The sequence below is a fragment of the Triticum aestivum genome, chromosome 4B, assembly GCF_018294505.1.
Source record: "Triticum aestivum cultivar Chinese Spring chromosome 4B, IWGSC CS RefSeq v2.1, whole genome shotgun sequence".
In the NCBI taxonomy this organism is placed as follows: domain Eukaryota; kingdom Viridiplantae; phylum Streptophyta; class Magnoliopsida; order Poales; family Poaceae; genus Triticum; species Triticum aestivum.
The window spans coordinates 364,686,571-364,691,959 of NC_057804.1; the positions used below are offsets into that span (position 1 = coordinate 364,686,571).

General features: G+C 42.1%; 1 long non-coding RNA gene across 2 annotated transcripts; it reads right to left on the reverse strand.

Annotated features, from left to right (window-relative positions):
• Positions 1 to 359: 359 nt before the first annotated feature.
• LOC123092193 (uncharacterized) lies at positions 360 to 2,639 on the reverse strand. 2 transcript variants are annotated; one of them, XR_006444397.1, is made up of 3 exons: positions 1,516 to 2,631; positions 777 to 923; positions 360 to 706 (listed from the first exon to the last, which is right to left on the reverse strand). It is a non-coding gene; the product is annotated as an uncharacterized lncRNA (long non-coding RNA). The 2 variants fall into 2 exon arrangements; XR_006444396.1 differs by having other exon boundaries at positions 777 to 2,639.
• Between the last annotated feature and the right edge of the window lie 2,750 nt (positions 2,640 to 5,389).

The window sequence follows — 5,389 nt, forward strand, 5'->3', positions numbered from 1 at the left end:
AAGAGGGCAGATAAACTGCCGGGAGGCTGGTTCTCCCGGCAGATAGAACTGCCACGAGAACGGCTGCCGGGGATTACTTCTCCCGGCAGATAAACTATTCCTGGCAGTTTCTCTGCCCTTGCCTATGTATTTGCGGGCAGTTTGTTTTCTCCCGGCAGATTAGGCATGGCATAGGAATTACAGGTTACCGACAATAGAACAGACGGCAAAAACATGTTCACCCGGCAGTTACTATGCCATCACGTTGTATGTCACTAGCAAACTGTTCTGGGCAAGATACACATAATTTATAATATCCATGTACCGTGTTCCAGCAATCAGGAAATAACACACAACTAATAAATTCACTTCAATCAAAGTAACATATAGGCCTCATCCAAAATTTTAAACTTCGTTTGATAAACATACATACCGAATACTTATGTTTAGATACATATACATATGAATCAACCATATAAGGATGTTGTGCCACAAAAGGAAAATAACTTATGTTTCTAAATGTGCCACAACCAAAATGATCATACAGTGGCTTATGTGCCAAAACAATCACCTAAATGAGTACAGTAATACTTGCCACCATCTCCAGGTTCAACAAACAAGTCATATTACATTATAACAACAGCAACTTAATTGTAGGTCTTCCAAACCTCCAGCTCCAACTTGTAGATCTTCCAAACCTCGATCAACTTGTGTATCTTTGGGAAATCTGCAACAAGTCGGAAACTCAAGCTACATAGGCATTAATAATTTCCACGAGATAATGAACATTTCGAGACCTTATCATCTCATTATATCTTCTAACACTCTGTTCTTCTTCTTCCATCACCCACACTGCCGTTGCATCTTCTAATCTATTGTCCATGTCACTTTCTCCTGCCTTTTGTCATTCTTTTTTCCGAAGATATGCACCCTCACACAAAAGCCTGATTAAGAAAATTGCACAAGAATACCACTCATACTTATCTTAACAAAGATAAACAGAAGTATGGAAAGCACACAAAAATATGAGACGATGGCTGCAGGTCAGATATAATTCAGACTTGCTGTTGACATCACTCCAAGAAATATTTGAACAAGCTAAATGGCGTAAATGCATTAACAAATTCTGTCTCTTCCTTTTACTGATAATTTTAATAAAAAACTAAATATTTGCACTCAGTTCAATTGCATGACATCCCACTCCATTTTCTCAATAACTGCATTGTTTATATAGCAACCGAAGGTGTGGCAGTGGCAGTCTCATTCAATATAAAATGTAGTGTCGCTTTCCAAGCAAGTTGTTTTACTAGCATGTTTTCAGACTTCAGTGTGTATATATATCTTATATCAAGATTATTACGATTAGTTATCAATACACAAATGTTGACACTTCAGTACATTCAGGATGAATAGAAAATAAGGTCAACCAATTTTTACACACGAGATCCTTCCCTTTTGAAAAAGCCCCCAGTTAAGAAGAGAAAGTATATGTACTAGGAAAAAAATACGTAAAGAGCGGCTACCACACATGTATACCTTTGCTGCTGAGCCCCACCATCAGTTCATAAAAAAGGATTTCCTGAGAGAAAATTGAACAGATATAAGTACAGTAAAGTTCACTTGTGTTCCTCTCACAAATTACTTGTGTTAACCAGTGTGATGACTTAGTGTCTCCAATCATGTAGATCCTAATTAATAGTGTTGAAAATCAGATTATGTGTGAAGAGAGGTGTTACTACTAATGGAAAAATTTGTTATCAAGCTTTTGTTTCTTTATTCATTTGCAAGATTGTTGTTTCCTTCTTTTTCCCAGGAGTGCTCTTTACATGTTCCTTGTTAGGACAGCAGATTCCTTCAAAAGGGTCTAGCCTCATTCTTCTTTTCTAGTTATTCTACTCCCTTATTGTTTTCAAGTGGCAAAATAGAATATCATATATAAAATGTAAGATGATGAATATTTGCTAAGAAACATTGTGGCCAAAGGTAGGCACAAATAGCAAAGTTTCAGCTCTCCAAGCTCATGAACAGGAAAAGGTACAAAGGCCATGGTCGCTGGCGGTCTGGTAGCAGGAAAAGAAAATCGACCCAAGAAGTTGGGCAAAAGCTCACACCAAAAAATCTAACATCCTCACCTCCACTGAGCACAGGAGTGCCACGGGAAAGATGAGGAGATTTCACCATGACAGATCTGAGCAGCGTGTTGTCCAACGTAGGGAGGAGCAGGCACCGCTCATGCCAACGCGGTGGAGGGAGCAGTGGTAGGGAGCTCACCCATGCTCATCGGCTTAGAGGGCCATGGAGAAGTGGAGCGCGCCAGCGTGGTGGTGGCGCGATGACCCTGAGATGGCAGAGGTGCCAAGAACACTGATTCATCTCGCGCTTGTCGTCGCCGCGCCCACAGTATCAAGGGAGACTACGTTGACTTCGGCCTCGCCACACCGGCGCAGTTGACCCGCCCCGGTGGCGGTGACGAAGGAAGGCAACGATGAGTCGACGGGCGTGTACCCCGATGGGGTTGCACAGGTTGGTGGATGAGGTCGAGGGCGGAGGGCGGATGGGGGCGGCGGCGGCGGCGGCGTTGGTCTGGGAGGAGGACTTGTGGACGAGGGTTCCATGTGGAGTGGATCTGGTTCGAGGCCTGTTATTCGTTTGGCGCACAAATTTTGGGCCTCTCGCGTGGTCACCCGCGGCGCGCATTTGAGCCCAATTACTTTGGTCTCGCGCCACACGCTGCCCGGCAGATAGTGGGCCAGGGTTTAGTTGTGCCGGCAGATATAATGACCCGAAAGTTGAAAATCATTGCTGGCAGTTTGTGCGCCCTCGTTGCTCAACTTCTGCCGGCAGTTTCTTTGACCTTAAGTTCTTCTACCGGCAGTAATAGTATTTCCGGCGGATAGTTTGCCCTTGTTCTCGTATTTCTCCCGGCAGTTAATTGCCCCCAATTAAGTGTTGTGGTGTAGTAACAGTATATATACTTTTGGCAATCTGACACCGAATGAAGTGTTGCACATCAACCGCTTGTATAAAACAAAAGCTTCGCCTCGTGCTGCGAGCCACCATGCGCGTGTGTGCGAGGGAGAGGGCGTAGTAAGTAAGCTTCTCATTGTTCTGCGAGTTGACGGGACACATCAAAGTTATTCAGTACTCTCTCCAGAAAGGGCCGACCATGTCCATGGCTGATACGTATCCTACGTATCTATAATTTTTTTATTGTCCATACTATTATATTATCATTCTTGGATGTTTTACAATCAATTTATATCATTTTTTGGGACTTAACTATTGACATAGTGCCAAGTGCCAGTTGTTTTTTCTGCTTGTTTTTTACACCGCAGGAAATCAATATCAAACAGAGTTCAAATGTAGCGAAACTTTTTGTGGATTTTTTGGACCAGAAGACACCAGATGGGCCAGAGAAGCACCTGGGGATGCCCCGAGAGGGGCCCCAACCCACCAGGGCGCGCCTGGCCCCCCAGACGTGCCCAGGTGGGTTGTGCCCATGTCGGTGGCCTCTTGCACCGCCTCTTTGCTTTATAAATACCCCAATATTCCAGAAACCCTAAGTCCAGAACCACCAGATCCAATCTAGACACCATCACGGAGGGGTTCATCATCCTCATTGGTGCCTCTCCGATGATGCGTGAGTAGTTCATTGAAGACCTACGGGGCCATAGTTAGTAGCTAGATGGCCTCCTCTCTCTCTTTTGATTCTCAATACAATGGTCTCTTGGAGATCTATTTGATGTAACTCCGTTTGTGGTGTGTTTGTTGGGATCCGATGAACTTTGAGTTATATGATCAGATCTTTGTTTTTATCCATGAAAGTTATTTGAGTTCTTTGATCTCTTTTATGCATGAGTACTTATAGCCTCGTATTTCTTCTTCGAATATTTGGTTTAGTTAGGCCGACTAGATTGATTTTTCTTGCCATGGGAAGAGGTGTTTTGTGATGGGTTCGATCTTACGATGCTTGACCCCAGTGACAGAAGAGGAACCGATACGTATGTATCGTTTCTATTAAGGATAACAAGATGGGGTCTATTTCTACATAAATAGATCTTGTCTACATCATTTCATCATTCTTATTGCATTACTCTGTTTCTCCATGAACTTAATACACTAGATGCATGGTGGATAGCGGTCGATGTGTCGAGTAATAGTAGTAGATGCAGGAAGGAGTCGGTCTACTAATCTTGGATGTGATGCCTATATAAAGATCATTGCCTGGATATCGTCATGATTATTTGAAGTTCTATCAATTGCCCAACAGTAGTTTGTTTACCCACAATTGCTATTTTCTCGAGAGAAGCCACTAGTGAAATCTACGGCCTCGGGTCTCTTCTTTATTATATTTTCCTTCACGATCTATTTTTATTTACTTTTATTTTCAGATCTATTAATCCAAAAATACAAAAATACCTTGCTGCATTTTTTTATTTTTTATCTTGCGTTCCCGCAAGATCTATTTATCCAATCTACTACAATTTTACCTATCTTTTTATCCGTGAGGGATTGACAACTCCTCTCTTATGTTGGGTTGCAAGTATTTATTCTTTGTGTGAAGGAGCTGTTTACGTGGTGTTGCATGGTTGTCCTACTGGTTCAATAACCTTGGTCTCATCACTGATGGAATTCCTACAATAGCTGTGCTGCAACATCCCTTCCTCTTGGGGAAATTCCGATGTAGTTCAAGCCACATCAAAAGGAATTTCTGGCACCGTTGCTGGGGAGACATCATCAACATCTACCAAGTTCCTAATCACAAATCTCATATCCTTGCAATTTACATTATTTTCCATTTTCCTCTCGTTTTCCTCTCCCCCACTTCACAAAAAATTGTCAATTTATTTGCCCTCTTTTTCGTTCGCCGTTTTCTCATCAGATCTGTTTTTGAGTGCAATCTTGTTGCATAGTCACGATGACTCAAGAGACACCAAGTTGTGTGATTTCTCCAATACCAACAACAATGATTTTATTAGCACTTCGATTGCTCCTCCCGCCACTAGTGCGGAGTCTTGTGATATTAATGCCGCTTTGCTGAATCTTGTTATGAAAGATCAATTTTTAGGCACTCCTAATGAGGATGTCGCATCCCATATTAACGCATTCGTGGAATTATGCTATATGCAAAATAAAAAATATGTGGACAATGATATTGTGAAGTTTAAATTATTCCCGTTTTCTTTGCGAGATCGTGCAAAAATTTGGTTTTCTTCTTTGCCTTGCAATAGTATCGATTCTTGGGATAAGTGCAAAGATGCCTTTACTACTAAGTATTTTCCGCCCGCGAAAATTATTTCCCTTAGAACCCAGATCATGAATTTCAAGCAACTTGAACATGAGCATGTTGCACAATCTTGGGAAAGGATGAAATTAATGCAAAGGAATTGCCCAACTCATGGGTTAAATC